Source organism: Erpetoichthys calabaricus, chromosome 3 (assembly GCF_900747795.2).
Source record: "Erpetoichthys calabaricus chromosome 3, fErpCal1.3, whole genome shotgun sequence".
Classification (NCBI taxonomy): Eukaryota; Metazoa; Chordata; class Cladistia; order Polypteriformes; family Polypteridae; genus Erpetoichthys; species Erpetoichthys calabaricus.
This window is the reverse complement of record NC_041396.2, coordinates 146,435,063-146,453,376: the sequence shown is the minus strand read 5'-3', so window position 1 is coordinate 146,453,376 and position 18,314 is coordinate 146,435,063.

Sequence of the window (18,314 nt, the reverse complement as noted above, 5' to 3'; positions counted from 1 at the left end):
TCGGACGGGGCCATCTAACAATGGCATCAATTTTAGAACACTGTGGCCGAACCGTTCCACCACCCACCAGATAGCCCAAATACTTGGCTTCTTGCAAACCAAAGAAGCATTTCTTAGGGTTGATTCGAAGCCCGGCTTGAACCAGCGTATGAAGAACGGCAAGAACCTGCAGTACATGATCCTTCCACATGTCGGAATAGATGATAATGTCATCCAAGTAGGCGGCACTATAGGAATTGTGGGGACGTAACAGTGTATCCACCAGACGTTGAAATGTCGCAGGAGCCCCGTGCAATCCAAACGGAAGGACCTTGTACTGCCAGTGTCCACTAGTGGTACTAAAGGCGTTTTTTTCTCTAGCGGAGGACGTTAAGGGAATTTGCCAGTACCCTTTTGTCAAATCAAGAGTAGTTAGAAACTGCGCATTGCCCAATCTCTTGAGGAGGTCATCCACCCGAGGCATTGGGTAAGCATCGAATTTAGAAACCTGATTGAGATGACGGAAGTCGTTACAAAACCTCCACGATCCATCAGGTTTGGAGACCAGAACGATTGGACTAGACCATGGACTAAAGCTTTCTTCAATAATGTTCAGGTCTAGCATTCGTCTGATCTCCAACTCAACTTCAGTTTTCTTTGCCAAGGGAAGTCGATAAGGGCGTTCTCTGACAATCACTCCCGGGTCAGTAATAATGTCATGTTCAATCAGCGAAGTGCGACCAGGCTGTTCGCTCACAACTTCCATTACAGACAGGATAGCTGATTCCAGCTCCTGTCTCTGTGTCCAGGACAAATTAGAACCGAAATTAAGGGGTTGATGTTCAACAAAAAGGGAGCGAGGCTGACCGGAGGTAGGAGAAGCCTCTCTATCCTTCCACGGTTTCAGCAAGTTAATATGATAAACCCGCTCGCTTGGTCGACGATTAGGTTGTTTAACTAAATAGTCGACGAGCCCTTTTCGTTCCTTAATTTCATAAGGCCCTTGCCAATGTGCCAACAATTTAGAATGGGAAGTAGGGATAAGCACCATAACACGATCACCCGGGCGAAACTCCCGGAGGGTGGTGTTGCGATTATAATATGATCCTTTAGAACAGGTCGAATTTTATCCAATCTATCGCGTAATTGCGCGATATATTCCAAAATATTAGAGGAAGGGAGGACCTCCTCCTCCCAACCTTCCTTTAGCATGTCCAAAAGACCACAGGGCTGTCTGCCATAAAGGAGCTCAAAAGGAGAAAACCCTGTGGAGGTTTGAGGGACTTCCCGATAGACAAATAGAACGAGGGGCAGCAACTGATCCCAGTTTCTTCCATTCTCGCTAACTACCTTGCGTAACATCTGTTTAAGTGTTTGATTAAAACGTTCCACCAACCCATCAGTCTGAGGGTGATACACGGACGTCTTAAGATGTTTAATATGCAGTAACTTAGCCACCTCCCTGAACGTCTCCGAAGTGAAGGGAGTTCCTTGGTCAGTTAAGACTTCTTTGGGAATCCCTACACGAGCGAAAATCCCTACGAGTTCCTGCGCGATTAGTTTAGAAGTGGCTGAGCGCAAGGGAACAGCTTCAGGAAAACGTGTAGCATAATCAACCAATACCAAAAGATATTTATGTCCTCTTAACGAGGGTTCAAGGGGACCTACGAGGTCGATACCGACTCATTCAAAAGGGATATCAATCAGGGGTAAAGGAATAAGAGTAGCACGGTCCCGTCTAGGAATCTGACGAATCTGACACTCCGGACAGGAAGCACAGAAACGTCGGACCTCCTCATGTATCCCAGGCCAATAAAATCTGAACTTAATACGTTCCAATGTTTTTTCGGTCCCCAAATGGGCTCCGAGTAAATGGGAGTGGGCTAATTCACACACTTGACGACGAAAAGTGCGTGGTATTAATAACAAAGTACGAATTTCCCCATTGTGTTCTGCTACACGATATAATAAATCATTTTGCATGACAAAGTAAGGCATTCGTGGTAAGGAATCGCAAGACATATGTCCGTTAACTGAAACCACAGCATTTCTAGCAAATCTCAGGGAATCATTGTTCCACTGTTCTCTTTTAAATAATGAAGGGGTAAATTTAAACTGAGAAGCCAATTCAGTAATGGGATCTGTGCTAACCTCAACGGGCGGAGCTACAGGCACCTCAGGTCCTACGGAAGACTGGCTGACCCCCGTAGTGCCTGAAGGGCCTTCGTCTCCGTTAACTATACTATCAGTAACTAGAGAATTTAAACATGGCGTGGAGACTGTCGGATAATTGTTTCCATCATCCATGACCAAGCCCTCTTTTAATACAGGAGTAGGAGTATGTTTACCGACATTATTGTTAGACCAGTCACGCCCTAAGATCACCGGAAAAGGTGGATTTGTCATTACGGCCACTAATGTGGACCTCATAACATTTCCTACCGTGATGGTACAATGGGCGGCACTGTAATATCGGGTATCCCCATGTATGCAGCGAAGACTGATCTGAGTATTGGTCCACTGTCGCGGTAAAACATAACGGCGAGCAACAATGGAGATGTTACTCCCGGAATCAAACATGGCAGTAACTTTAAATCCATTAAGGAGAATGACTCCCGTATAAGGACAAGACAAAGGGTTGATGACGGCACAATACCTCTCTCCCTTGACGAGTGTACAATCCATCAGCTCCGGGTTAGGACAAGCAGTAAATACATGGCCTACCCCCCCACACTTGAAACAGGGAGGAAGGTAAGCCTGTTTTTCTTTCTTCCGAACGGAAACATCGGGGTTAGGGCAGGTGGGCTCAGAATAAGGTACACGAACCTGTCGGGTTGGACGCGAGAACCGTTCTGACCCTTCTGTTTTACATACCACCCAATGACGCTCTACTACTTCTACGAGGTTATCCATAGAGGTTATTTCTTTTTTACGGACTTGCTGGGCGACATTTTTGGGGAGAGCATTAATAAACGTTTCTACCTTCAGTAGTTCAGCCATACGCTGGGCACTGTTTACTTCAGGCCATAGCCATCTGCCCACTTTACCCCATACTTCGTACACTTGTGTACATATCGCTCTTTCGGGGTTGAATTTCCACTCTCTCGCCTGCTGTGCCGCTGATACACCGTAGCGTTTAAAAACCTCATTTTTTAGAACATCGTAATTGGCGGCCTGCTCTTCAGAATGTATGCCCATTCCGTCTTCGGCCATACATTGCGTTTAGCGGTACGTTCAAAAACTAGAAAATATGTTTCCACATCATCCCCTTCTGTTAAATGAGTAAGTAAAGGAGGTACCGACCGCGATGTTTACGCTCTTACTGCTGCTGCTTCCCGAGCTTCCGATTTTGCCAATCTGGTCCTGGTGTCTCCAAGTTCCAGCTTCAAAGTTTGAATCTCGGCTACTAGGGTGTTTAGAACCATGTTGATATCTTGTCCCTCTGACATCCTGGAACAACGTTCGATCTTTGCCGACTACGCCAATTGTGATAAGAAGTCACAAAAACCAGTATAAAGAGTTGGGGATTGGCCCCGTATATTGCTAGGGTAAGTATAGCAAATTGGTCAAAACTGTTTTAAATTCAGATATTCGAAAAAGTACAGAGGATAGTGGGTAGTGTCGCTATCCGATCTGCGGTGCCTACCCGATTTGCGCGTGCACATGCACGCATGCGCAGAGCTTAACTAGTACGACCCTGCACGATCTGCGTTTTTTTTACTTTGTGACATGAGTCCCCATCCGATTTGTCTCGCGCACGCGCTCTCTGCTTAATTAAAATTCATTTCACGACGCTGCCCGATTTGTTCTGCGCATGTCGAATGTTTTACAACACACGAGAAAAAAAGTTACCACGGGATTTTAATTTCTCGGTCTGCATTAATAAATAGAACTTCCGCCATTCGAGTGAGAAGGAGAAAGAAGAACGCTGTAAAGAATAGGAGCATATTGAATTTTTCTCCTGGCAGAAGAATATTTTTCACTTCTTGAAAAAATGAAGACTTTTCAATTTTACAACGACTAGAAAGAATATCTTTTACGGGAAGAATTTAGCAACAATTTAACGGTTAGAGAGCGAAGTGAAATACGACGTGTGTCCGTGAATTTTAGGATTAAAGGTACTGTATGTAATGTTTATTGAATGCTTTTCAATTTTTGAGAATACAGTATATACTGTAATATAATCTAGATATATTTAGGATTATCTGACGTTTTGTTTAATAATTGGAATGTTACAAAATTTACCGTTTTAAATAGGCTGTTGATTTCAATGAACGCGCATGAATATTTTTCAATATGCAAAACTTTTAATAAATTGTGTTATTAAAAAAACTGCTCAGGTGGACTTTCCTGTTATTTACTGATTTATACTTGATTAATCGATTAGTAGGTTTTCTGTTTTTGGGAATATGAAAAACTGAACTGCCTAGATGTATCTCAGATCAGGTGTCTAAATTTTACAATTCTTTTAAAGAGAGAAGTAAATTGGTATCCACTAACGAATGTTAAAATGTGTTTTTTCTTATGCAACTCCCCAACATTAGACCACAATATCTTAGTGTGTGTGTGAATCCTCGCAATCCCAGTAACTGTTGTGTTTTTCTCATTGTATGAGTTTCAATAGAAACAAAACCAGGCTATTTCATTTGCAAAATAAAGCACACATTCTAAAGGGTATTATGCTTTGTTACTGGGTAATTGGTGTATGCCTTCACTTATAATGTGATGTGGTCATATTTCAGTTACATGCAAGCAACTTTTGTATTCTGTTTCTTTCTTAATTTTGGATAGTCCATCATCCGTGCCCTGGCTGCTCTACAGGGTGTATCAGGACAGGAGGCAGAAGACTTATTTCTTGGTGGCCCAGAATACAGTATCAGGTAAAAGTCAAGTCTAGGAATGTTTGAAGTAAGTGTTTAAATATTTCTTGTTTATTATTTTTATATTTTACTTGCCTTAGTGAAGTGGAAGAATTTAACCGAAAGATAGGGCAGCAATTAAAGAATTAAGGGAATGCTGTGATATCTGTTGGAATAGAAGATGATGCTACTGCCCAGTGCTTCCAGAATCCTTCATTTGAGTCTTGGGTCTGAATCTACGGCGTCATTGCCAAGTATTCTGGGGTAATGTATCTTGTTTTGTTTACATTTTGTTTTTCTCCATATTCCAAGCTCATTTACTTGACCTTAGCTTGAATAAACTGGATGGCTGTCTCCTTCACAATTGATTTTAAAGTTCTATACTATTCATTACATAAAAAGCTCTGAACAATTTAGTCCCTTCCAGTATTTGGTACTGTCTCTCCCCCAGCACTCCTCAGTGTAATCTTTAATCCACAACCACTAATTTGCTTATGAAAGAACTGGTGAAGAAGCTTGCACATGTATACCAAAAATATAGAATGCCGGCTATAAATGAAAAACCTTTCAAAATACTTTTAAAACTCCATTTTTAAACTTCACCTCTGCTTAATTCCCACTTCTATCAGTTTATGGTTTACTTCTGGTTTATGAATGGAACTGCATACACTTTGAAAGCTTTATACCAGATAATAACCATTTGTTTTTTTTGCTGTTTTCTTTTTTTTGTCCAGTGATGCCCTTTGCCATGCACCCTGGTCAAGTCTCATGCAACTGACTGTGGTGCTGAAGAGAGAAGATTTCTGAAGACCCTCTTGAAATGGAGCTGCAATTGGATTAACACCACAACAGTATGCTTGGTGAGAATGTCCACAGGGGCCTGGGGAGGCTGTGACCTTGTGACCCTGAGACGTTGTTTTGTCAATCATCCTGACCAACTGGACCTTTTTTTGTTCTTCAACAATGCCATCTGATATATTTAAGGAGATGTACTTTTTAATTGTATATATATTTTTTCGCTTTCATAAAGTTATATTTGTTAATCAGTTTAGCAGTTTGGGCTTTATTAGTATTAAAATGTTAGAGAAGTTATTTGTGGAATAATTTTAATGATCAAAATAGCAAAACAATGTAACTTTAAATTTTCTGTGCTCTGGGTAAAATATGTTAAAGCTATGTGGTGATTTTTTACTTTTTTTTTTTTTTTGTACATTTGACAAATGGTTTTTTTAGGTGCATTGTTGTCACATTGTTCACTTTTGTTGTTCTCATAACATGTATTCAATAAAATTTGCATGAAAAGTGTATTTCCTTTTTCATTATTCAGTTATTAACTCACATTTAAGACACTATATGGGTGAATAAAAGCCATTTAAATTTGAGTACAAGACGAGCAATAGTATCACAGAAGATGGTGCTGGGGTTGTGCTTTATGTGGGTTAGACATGAAATGAAGATTTCTTTTTCTTGAAAAAGACTGTTTATGCAATCCACTAGTATCACCACAATAAAGTTTTGATGCCCTATGATGTGTATTTCATTAATAATAATATGTAAAGTTATTTTTAAAGAGTTTTTCCAGGGATGAAAAGTGCATCAACAGTTAATGTTTACATATATACACACTTATTTTGACTAACTGCATGAAAGCCTGGTACAACAGCTGCACCAAACCTGCCAAAAAAGCCCAGTAGTGGATCATAAAAACATCACAAGACGTTCAATGGAACTGAACTGCCATCACTTGATCATTGATACAAGATTCCCTGTGTAAGAAGGGCTAAAAACATCATCAAGGAGAACACTCATCTTGGATAGAACTTGTCTGAGCTTCTCCCATCTGGCAGGCATGTCAGATATATAAATGCAAAGAATTTATATTATTATCAATCTGTATGCTACAAACACACAAAAAAAAAACTTTTTTCCAACTGCTATAAACTTATTGAACTCGTATATCTCCTCAATCTGAAATCGTTTTCATTGATCATGTACAATTAATGTAGTGTAGGTAATCTATACTGCTGTGCATTTATGCAATAATAATCCATCCTGGTTACTTTTAACATTTTATATGGCATCTTGCCAATATTTTGAACATATTTTGTATGATTACTCAGTTTTTAGTTCATACTTTATTTATTGCATAGTTGTATATCTGAACTATTTCACATTGGAATTTAAATGCAACATTTAGTTGACACGAGTAATTTCGTTGCGTTACTCAATGACAATAAAGTACTTGAATACATCTATTTTTAAAACTGTCATTTATTTTTTATATGTAGACTATAATAACATATGCAATGGTTAAATACTTCTTTGTACAATGGGAACTGAAAAATGAAGTGCTATATAAACTAAACGAAGCGATCTCAGTAATAAAGAATTAACGTTTATAAGGAGGAGTACGACAAGCTTAATTCAGCCCTGAAAACAGAACGTACAATGAATATTTAATAATATTATCGTTATGGTCAACTACTACGGCATTTAAACGAAAATACTGTACTGCCCGTTGTGTATCGACATGCGCAGTTGAGAGCGATCCGTGCCGTAAAGCGAAAGGTTTAGTATACTGTATATTTTTTTTATTATTAAGCGCATGCAGAGTGTGTTATTGCATACGTATTGAACGAAAACGTCATCGCTCACTTTACGGTGCTGCCCAATCTGTTTAACGCATGCGTGAACACTTTACGGCATGCTAGGCTTTCAATACGCCTGCGCGCGCAAATCGGGTAGGCACGCAGATCGGGTAGCGACAGGTGCTTTTATACAAAAATGGCTGCTGAATAATTAAGGAGGAAGTGACGTCATCACTGGAGGACAGAAGTGGCATCATCATCGGAAGCCGGAAGTGACGTCATCAAGGGAGGACCGGAAATGATGTCATCAATGGAAGCCGGAAGTGACGGGGAAGATGGAATAGTGGATGGACAGCCATTTTCTGGAATGTGAAGTGGTAAATGCTTATTTGTCTTATTTGGTTCTGGAAAGTTAGAGAAAGAGATATCAATACCATCAAACAACCCTTCATCCTTTATACCTTCACTCACCTCTGGGCTTGTTGACAGTCTCCTAAGCGCTCGTGTGTCACAATATATATATTATATATTGCATAATCTGGTAACATCTCCTCCCAATAATCTGGATTCTGGAAAAAAGGCAACATCCACTCTTTTGTGCCATATGTAGTTGAGGACAGCCATCCTTTTAATATTTAATCTATGGCTGTGGACATTCTACAATGGTACTGATAGATTAACCACTAAGACCAAGCAAGAGAAATAGAAAGCATAGAGTTAAAAAAAAAGAAACTAAAGACAAATGAAACATGAAGGACAATGACAAAGTGAAAAAATCTCACCAGAGACCCCAGCAGTCAACAATTCTAGGGCTAAATTCCCAAAACCCACCCCATACAACCCTGCCATAGCACTCATGAAGCAATCCAACCACTTCCCCCCACCCTGTCCCGCAGAGGAGCAATCATGTACAAAAACAAACAAAACTTTAAGTACCATTGCAAAAATGTGCACAAAATTGACAATCTCTGGGTTAAAGAATTAACATTAGCACCTGGCATTGTGAGAGTGATGGAAGGCAAAGCACTTCAACCAAATCTCTGTCCACCCCAAGCCATTAACCTAAGCACAAGTAAGTATGTATAGTAAATCTCTTATTAGATTTACAATGAGCAAATGGAATGTTTTAAATATTGACAATGTATTCAACACAACCTCCTATGATGAATAAAAAATTTGGACGGCGTTTTCCCTCGCCCGGACGCGGGTCACTGGGGCCCCCCTCTGGAGCCAGGCCTGGAGGTGGGGCTCGATGGCGAGCACCTGGTGGCGGGCTTGCACCCATGGGGCTCGGCCAGGCACAGCCCAAAGAGGCAACGTGGGTCCCCCTTCCCATGGGCTCAACACCTATGGGAGGGGCCAAGGAGGTCGGTGCAGTGTGAGTTGGGTGGTGGCCGAAGGCGGGGACCTTGGTGGTCCGATCCTCGGCTACAGAAGCTCTCTCTTGGGACATGGAATGTCACCTCTCTGAAGGGGAAGGAGCCTGAGCTTGTGCGCGAGGTTGAGAGGTTAGATATAGTCGGACTCACCTCGACGCACAGCTTGGACTCTGGAACCAATCTCCTTGAGAGGGGCTGAACTCTGTACCACTCTGGAGTTGCCCCCGGTGAGAGGCGCCGAGCGGGTGTGGGCATACTTATTGCCCCCCAACTTGGAGCCTGTACATTGGGGTTTACCCCGGTGGATGAGAGGGTAGCCTCCCTCCGCCTTCGGGTTGGGGGACGGGTCCTAACTGTTGTTTGTGCGTATGCACCGAACAGCAGTTCGGAGTACCCACCATTTTTGGAGTCCCTGGAGGGGGTGCTAGAGGGCATACCTTCTGGGGACTCCCTCGTACTGCTGGAAGACTTCAATGCTCACGTGGGCAATGACAGTGAGACCTGGAAGGGCGTGATTGGGATCTGAACCCGAGTGGTGTTTTGTTATTGGACTTGGATTGTCCATAACAAACACCATGTTCAAGCATAGGGGTGTTCATATGTGTACTTGGCACCAGGACACCCTAGGCCTCAGTTCGATGATCGACTTTGTGGTCGTGTCGTCGGACTTGCGGCCACATGTCTTGGACACTCGGGTGAAGAGAGGGGCGGAGCTGTCAACTGATCACCACCTGGTGGTGAGTTGGCTTCGATGGTGGGGGAGGATGCCGGTCAGGCCTGGTAGGCCCAAACGTGTTGTGAGGGTCTGCTGGGAACGTCTGGCAGAGCCCCCTGTCAGAAGTAGCTTCAACTCCCACCTCCGGCACAACTTCGACCACGTCCCGAGGGAGGTGGGGGACATTGAGTCCGAATGGGCCATGTTCCGTGCCACTATTGTTGAGGCGGCTGACCGAAGCTGTGGCCGTAAGGTGGTCGGTGCCTGTCATGGCGGCAATCCCCGAACCCATTGGTGCACACCGGCGGTGAAGGATGCTGTCAAGCTGAAGAAGGAGTCCTACCAGTCCCTTTTGTCCTGTGGGACTCTGGAGGCAGCTAATAGGTACTGGCAGGCCAAGCGGAATGCGGCTTCAGTGGTTGCTGAGGCAAAAACTCGGGCATGGGATGAGTTTGGGGAGGCCATGGAGAATGACTTTCGGACGGCTTCGAGGAGATTCTGGTCCACCATCCGGCGTCTCAGGAGGGGGAAGCAGTGCAGTGTCAACACTGTATATGTTGGGGATGGTGCGCTGCTGACCTCGACTCCCACCTCCGGCAGAACTTCGATCACGTCCCGAGGGAGGTGGGGGACATTGAGTCCGAATGGGCTAGGTTCCGTGCCTCAAAGTACTCCGTGGGTCGGTGGGGGGAGTACTTTGAAGACCTCCTCAATCCCACTAACATGCCTTCCAATGAGGAAGCAGAGCCTGGGGACTCGGAGGTGGGCTCCTCCATCTCTGGGACTGAGGTCACCGAGGTGGTCAAAATACTCCTTGGTGGCAGGGCCCCGGGGGTGGATGAGATACGCCCGGAGTTCCCCAAGGCTCTAGATGTCATAGGGCTGTCTTGGTTGACACGTCTCTGCAACATCTCATGGACATCAGGGATAGTGCCTCTGAATTGGCAGACCGGGGTGGTGGTCCCCCTCTTTAAGAAGGGGGACCGGAGGGTGTGTTCCAACTACAGAAGGATCACACTCCTCAGCCTCCCTGGAAAAGTCTATTTGGGGGTTCTGAAGAGGAGGGTCCATCAGATAGTCGAACCTTGGATTCAGGAGGAACAGTGTGGTTTTTGTCCTGGTCGCGGAACAGTGGACCAGCTCTACACCCTTAGCAGAGTCCTGGAGGGTGCATGGGAGTTCGCCCAACCAGTCTACATGTGTTTTGTGGACTTGGAAAAGGCGTTCAACCGTGTCCCTCGGGGAATCCTGTGGGGAGTGCTCCGGGAGTATGGGGTACCGGACCCCCTGAAAAGGGCTGTTCAGTCCCTGTACGACCGTTGTCAGAGCTTGGTCCGCATTGCCGGCAGTAAGTCGAACCCGTTTCCAGTGAGAGTTGGACTCTGCCAGGGCTTCCCTTTGTCACCGATTCTGTTCATAACTTTTATGGACAGAATTTCTAGGCGCAGCCAGGGTGTTGAGGGGGTCCGGTTTGGTGGACTCAGGATTGGGTCACTGCTTTTTGCAGATTATGTTGTCCTGTTTGCTTCATCAGGCCATGATCTTCAGCTTTCTCTGGATCGGTTCGCAGCTGAGTGTGAAGCGGCTGGGATGGGAATCAGCACCTCCAAATCCGAGACCATGGTCCTCAGCCGGAAAAGGGTGGAGTGCCCTCTCAGGGTTGGGAGCGAGATCCTGCCTCAAGTGGAGGTGTTCAAGTATCTCGGGTTCTTGTTCATGAGTGAGGAAAGAATGGCGCGTGAGATCGACAGGCGGATTGGTGCGGCGTCTGCAGTGATGCGGGCTCTGCTTCAGTCTGTCGTGGTGAAAAAGGAGCTGAGCCGTAAGGCAAAGCTCTCAATTTACCAGTCGATCTATGTTCCTACCCTCACCTATGGTTATGAGCTATGGGTAGCGACCGAAAGAACGAGATCGCAAATACAAGTGGCTGAAATGAGTTTCCTCTGCAGGGTGTCTGGGCTTTCCCTTAAAGATAGGGTGAGAAGCTCAGTCATCCGGGAGGGGCTCAGAGTAGAGCCGCTGCTCCTCCGCATCGAGAGGAGTCAGATGAGGTGGCTCGGGCATCTGATCAGGATGCCTCCTGGACGCCTCCCTGGTGAGGTGTTCCGGGCACGTCCAACTGGGAGGAGGCCCCGGGGAAGACCCAGGACACACTGGAGGGACTATGTCTCCCGGCTGGCCTAGGAACGCATCGGGATTCTCCCGGAAGAGCTAGAAGAAGTGGCTGGGGAGAGGGAAGTCTGGGCATCTCTGCTCAAGCTTCTGCCCCCGCGACCCGACCTCGGATAAGTGGAAGAGGATGGATGGATGGATGGACAATGTATACCTTACTCACATGTGCAGTATGATTAAATGTTGTTTAGGAGACTCTTGTAGTATACCTATACACCAGACCAGCCAAGAATCAAATGGTGAATGAGCCAGAAATGAAGAATATTTCAACTGCCTGAAGTTCCTCTTCTAGAGAACCAAATACCCAATGATAGTTACCATGAGCTGGTAATTGATTAGTTAAATAAAGATCAAGCATAAAGAATCACAGGTGAAAAAGTCTAGTCTATCTGTCCAGTATAACAGGGGATCAGGAAGGAGATGAGCAAAGTTTGGTCAAATCAGGTTCATTTTGTAGACCTCCAAGTTGTGTTATATCAGTCTATTCCAAATAGCCTTGGAGGGACAAAACAGTAGCTCAATGTCCCTTAGAAGAAAGCTATCATGACAGTCCTTCTGGTGGGCACCTATTGTGCATGAAGACACTCTTCATGATTTTAGATGTCAGTTGGTGGCCTTCCATTCACAAGGATGTGTGGAATCATGTGTAGAACAATATAAGACCCACCAGGTAAACCCACCAGACAACTAGACTATGATCATCAAATGACCTGGGGAGATGTTGAGTATGGACTAGATGGGACTACTTCCTTCAGCTTTTGCTATCACTTGATGAAGTTTTTTGAATGTTTTTCAAAATGGATAGTGCTATTGGCATTATATAATGACAAAGCACCCAAGATATGTTCTACTGTAATAAAAGAGATCTTCAAGTGCTCTGGTGTCTAAAAGCATATTGAGTCAGATCAAGGACCACATTTTACCAGCACATTAATTGACAAGTTGTATGATACCTGAGGAGTGAAGAATAAGCACTGCTTTTCATCCCCATCTTCATACTACAAAGTTTGAACAGGACCCTAATGACCATGTTAGACTTCTACATGGGTGATCACAATCAGGACTGGGATAAGTGGCTCCCAGAGATCAAGTTTGCCTTGAACACTGCAGTGCATGAACCAACTGGCAAAACACCTATTTGATTGTGCTAGGATAGATAGCTCAATGGCCCAATTCACTGAATTATTACTTCTACTCCTACATCTACCCAGAAGACGTTGATCTTTTCAACCTCCAGACTGGTCACATATTAGAAGGCCCATCACTGGAAGGCACACTTTGGGGCAGGAGATCTGCATCCATATTTATCAAGCATTTGAGAGTAGGAAAACAGTCTTAACTGACTCCAGTATCTCAGAGTGATACAAATTCAGTCATACTCTTAGGTGTGGGAATAGAAGCAATTTGTCAATTGTCTTAATTTAGGAAAGTACTTCTAACTTCGCTACAATTTGCTTGTGAGCTGTCCTAATTAAATTGGACTACCAAAAGATGGTGTTCTGGCATAGACTGACGTGAACATTCCACGAAAGGCGGAATGATTTGGAAATGCTGGACAACAATGAACCTGCAATAAGGCATAGATTTGACAGAGATGGAATAATATTTGTAACAAATGTTGTACATTACTTGATCCATCTCTATGGAGAAGCAATGCACCATTTGCTGAAATGAAAGTGTAATGTTACGTGTAAAATGCAGCTTTGCAAAGGTGATAATTTAGGTATGTCACAACCAAGTATTCCCCGAATGTTGCACATATACCTGGAATGACCTTACAGTGTCCATCCATCCATCCATCCATCCATCCTCTTCCGCTTATCCAAGGTCGGGTCACGGGGGCAGCAGCTTGAGCAGAGATGCCCAGACTTCCCTCTCCCCGGCCACTTCTTCTAGCTCTTCCGGGGGAATCCCAAGGCGTTCCCTTACAGTGTGTGAGGTAATATACAGATTTATACATTTCCCAACCACTCCACATGAGGTAATGTTAAAGCAAGCTGTGTGGCACACACACAATGATCATTGCACAAAGTATGGATGAGCACACATATGCGAATCACAAGCGATATCACAGTAACAACACACAGGTCATGAATGCAAACTTTGTTGCATGGCTAGCATATCCATCCATCCATTTTTCAACCCGCTGAATCTGAACACAGGGTCACGGGGGTCTGCTGGAGCCAATCCCAGTCAACACAGGGCACAAGGCAGGAACAAATCACGGGCAGGGTACCAACCCACCACAGGACACACAAAAACACCAACACACCAAGCACACACTAGCATAATACCCTGAAAATAACTGAGGTGGGATAGACAATTGACAGCGATATGTCACAAAGGTATGCTCAGTTTGCATTATTAGAAAACTACAAAGTGTCATAATAATTCCCAAGGAAAATAAAAACATTGTCATGCCACTTTGTGGCTCATATTGCCATAAAACTGCAACGTCATTCATTCTCAAAGCCAAACTCTTACTCCTAACTGGGAGTAACAGTAGGATGTCTCATTAATATTTCTCATGATCTACTCTGAGGTAGGACATTTTTTATCCTAGTTAGACTTTTAGCAATTCCTAAAAGTAATTCTGAGATGCTTCATAAACATGGTACCTGTTCTGGATTAGACCTCATCACTTCTTTGATGCTTCTGCCAAATTATCCATCAAGCTAACACCTAAGTGGACCTACAAAAATAAATAAGAAGCTATGACCTGTACATTTACCAAATACAGAGGGGAACTGGATCAGAATCAAAGACTGAAAACATACTTGTAGCCAAAATCAAAAATGAGAATGGGAAAATGTGTAGCGGGCTTCAAAAATGCGAAATTGTTTATTTATGTCCAGTGTATAAATGTTGTGTGTAGCTGTCAATTTACATGTACATGAATGTATACTTATGTGTAAAGGTTCTTTTCCTTTATTAGATGGTGGAATGAGACAACAGTGACTGTCAGCATTTGTCCTTTTTGGTGGTCTGGCTTTTCCTTTCATTTCTGTTCTTTTCCATTAGGATTTACCACACCACCTCACAAAGTATTGGTTTACTTTTTCCTCCTGAATTTTTGGAAAATGTCAGTTTTCTGTCTTTAAATCTCAAAATAATCAGGTGGCGTCAATCTGTAGCCCAGTAATCACATAATGTTTACCTGGCTGCCCCAGGATTTTAACTTCTGCAGGTAATCAGGTACCTGAAAACATTATTTCAGGTAGTGCTGCTTCGAATTGTTGCTTCATCAATGAAATGCACAGAGAGATAATTCTTTCTTGGGGATTGTAACATCTGCCATTCAAATTTTCCATTCATTTCCAACTACTTCAGTTACAGCCAGGTTTTATGCATGCAGTACAAAAAATCAAAAAACACTTCATTCATTAATTGCTAAAACCTGGTTTGAGTGTTTTGCACATTATTTCTGGACTTTGCATTTTATTTGTTTTTTTATATGTATTTTGGGGTTTTAGTGGAGAGTAAGATTTGTTTAGAATACAGTGTTTACAGTCAATTATTTTTTTTAGATAGATAGATAGATAGATACTTTATTAATCCCAGGGGGAAATTCACATATTCCAGCAGCAAAAATATTAAATTAAAGAGTAATAAAAAAAAAAAAAAAAAAAAAAAAATGCAGATAAAAAAACAGACAATAACTTGAATAATGTTCAACGTTTACCCCCTCTGGTGGAATTGAAGAGTCGCATAGTTTGGGGGAGGAATGATCTTCTCAGTCTGTCAGTGGAGCAGGACAGTGACAGCAGTCTGTCACTGAAACTGCTCCTCTGTCTGGAGATGACACTGTTTAATGGATGTAGTGGATTCTCCATAATTGATAGGAGCCTGCTGAGTGCCCGTTGCTCTGCTACGGATGTCAGACCGTCCAGCTCTATGCCAACAATAGAGCCTGCCTTCCTCACCAGTTTGTCCAGGCGTGAGGCATCCTTCTTCTTAATGCTGCCTCCCCAGCACACCACTGCGTAGAAGAGGGCACTCGCCACAACCATCTGATAGAACATCTGCAGCATCTTACTGCAGATGTTGAAGGACGCCAGTCTTCTAAGGAAGTACAGGCGGCTCTGTCCTTTCTTGCACAGAGAATGTGTATATATGAATTTTTTTGTATTAGTTATATATGCATATCTGTGTTTATTTTGCAGATTTTTCTTACTGTAATATATTCTGTGTTTTTTTTTATTCATTTAGCTGTTGTTTTTCTTTATTGGTGAAGATCATCAGCGTTGATGCAGTTAGGTATTGGCTAAGATCAGCCAAGTTTTCTTTCCTTTTGAATCTGAGTGGTCTGGTGTCTCATTTTGGTTTTCAAGCAAGTTGTTACTAGATGACATAACCAAAATAATGTTAAATGATAAAAGAGTAAGACTATAGGAAGACTTTTCTATTTAGGGTGCATTATGACACCAGTGACACACTGTTTATGGATGTATTCTATGTACAGATATTAAAATGTGCATTTATATTTTGTCTAGCTACCTTACTCCTTTGAAAGATATTTGCAACTTTCTAGTTCTGTTTATTTTAAATAAACTACTATATTTGAATTCAAATTCAGAAAGAAACATATTTGAAATATTGAGAAAAGCTTATATCCTTCTGTGCAGAGATTTATATTACAGTATAATGACAAAAAATAATTGCCACAAATTAATATGCATTATTATTCATTAGTCAAAATAGTACTTTTGCACAGAGGTAATCTTTTCTCTTGTAGGGATTTTGATTTAAGATATATGGTAGTAATACAACTCAGAAAAAGAACAACCCATAATTAGAGAAAGGTCTTCAAACTGAAATTTAGATATGCTAAATCCAAATATGACATTTCAGTATAGAAAATATGAGCCTTTAATAATACATTATCAGGGCTTCCTAGTACTCATTCCACAATTGTTTTTCGGAGAGTAAAAATGCATTGCCATCTACATTTATTATTTAAACAACTGCCTGCCAGTTATCGGTTGAAAAATACAGCATTGTGCGACATCTTTCCCATTTTTAAAAAATGTAGATGAAGCTGTTAAATTGCATGGTATATTCAAGATAGTGCAGCTGAAAGAAGTTAAAAAACACTCAATGAAAAGGTCAAATGTTAGCAATGTGCATGACAGCTATTGTAGTACTGCTTCAAAGTTAGTTAGACGTCGCCGTTAGTGGCAGCCTTTCCAGAGGCTCCGTGTAGGACTTTATCTTCTTTATCTTTCTACCTTTTTCTCTATCTCTCTGATCACTCCTACCACTTTCTTTTATGTGGACTCGTTTCCTGGACACTTTTTACTACTTGGACATGGATTTTTACACACCGAGACTCGTCTATTCAGGTAGTCAGCATCTAGTGCAGAGAACAAAGGCCCATGCCGGTGTGGTTCCCTATTTACCTGACGAGGTAAGAAGGCCGTATCATGGCATCAGAGCCAGGATCCTGGGAAATGTGAACTCACTACCAAATAAGATCGATGAACTAGCTGCGCTGGTGAAAAATGTCAGGACCTACAGAGAATGCAGTTTGTTGTGTTTTTGTGAAACGTGGCTAACAACTAGCATCCCAGATGCTAACGTGGAGCTACCCAGGTTTAGCACAGTTAGAGCAGACAGAGATGCAAATACCTGCAGGAAGCGGAAAGGAGGAGGACTCACTCTCTATGTGAACACAAGGTGGTGCAACCCTGGACATGTAAACGTCAAAATCTCCACTTGCTGCAGGGACATCGAACTGTTGGCCGTAAGTCTGCATCCCTATTACTTGCCCAGAGAGTTTGGACACGTCATTGTTTACATCCCTCCTCGCGCGGACGTGGAGATAGCGAGTGACATCATCCACTCTGCTGTTGCTAAACTACAAACACAGCACCCCGAGGCGCCTGTGTTAATCTCTGGAGATTTTAACCATGTGACACTGGACAAAACATTACCTGCCTTCTCCCAGTATGTGGACTGTAACACCCGGGGAAATAGGATTATTGACCTACTGTATGCAAACATTAAGGACGCATACAGCGCCACCCCGCTGCTTGCGCTTGGGAAAGCAGATCATAACCTGGTTCTGCTTCAGCCTCACTACAAACCAAGAGTGAGGGAGCTACCTACAACCACGCGCTCATTCAGGAAGTAGTCCCCTGAGGCAGAGCAGGCTTTGAGAGACTGCTTTGGAACTACGAACTGGGATATCATGCAGGGGTCACATAGTGAGAACATTGAGGAGGTTATTAATTGCACTACTGACTACATCAACTTCTGTATGGACATTGTAGTTCCAGTAAGAACAGTAGGCTGCTATGCTAACAACAAGCCATGGATTACAAGTGACATCAAGGGCCTTTTGAACCAGAAGAAAAGGGCTTTTAAAGGGCGGTGATCAGCATGAGCTCAAGTGCGAGCAGAAGGAACTCCAAGTCCAGCTCAGGGTGGCGAAGGAGCAGTACAGGAGAAAACTGGAGCAAAGGTTGCAGAATAACAGCATGAAGGAAATGTGGGATGGGATGAAGATCATCACATGCTGCAACTCGAAGCGGGGTGCCTCCATCGAGAGAGACAGGGAGAAAGCAAATCTGATGAACAACTTTTTTAGCAGGTTTGATCACCCTAACCCTCTCTTACTCTC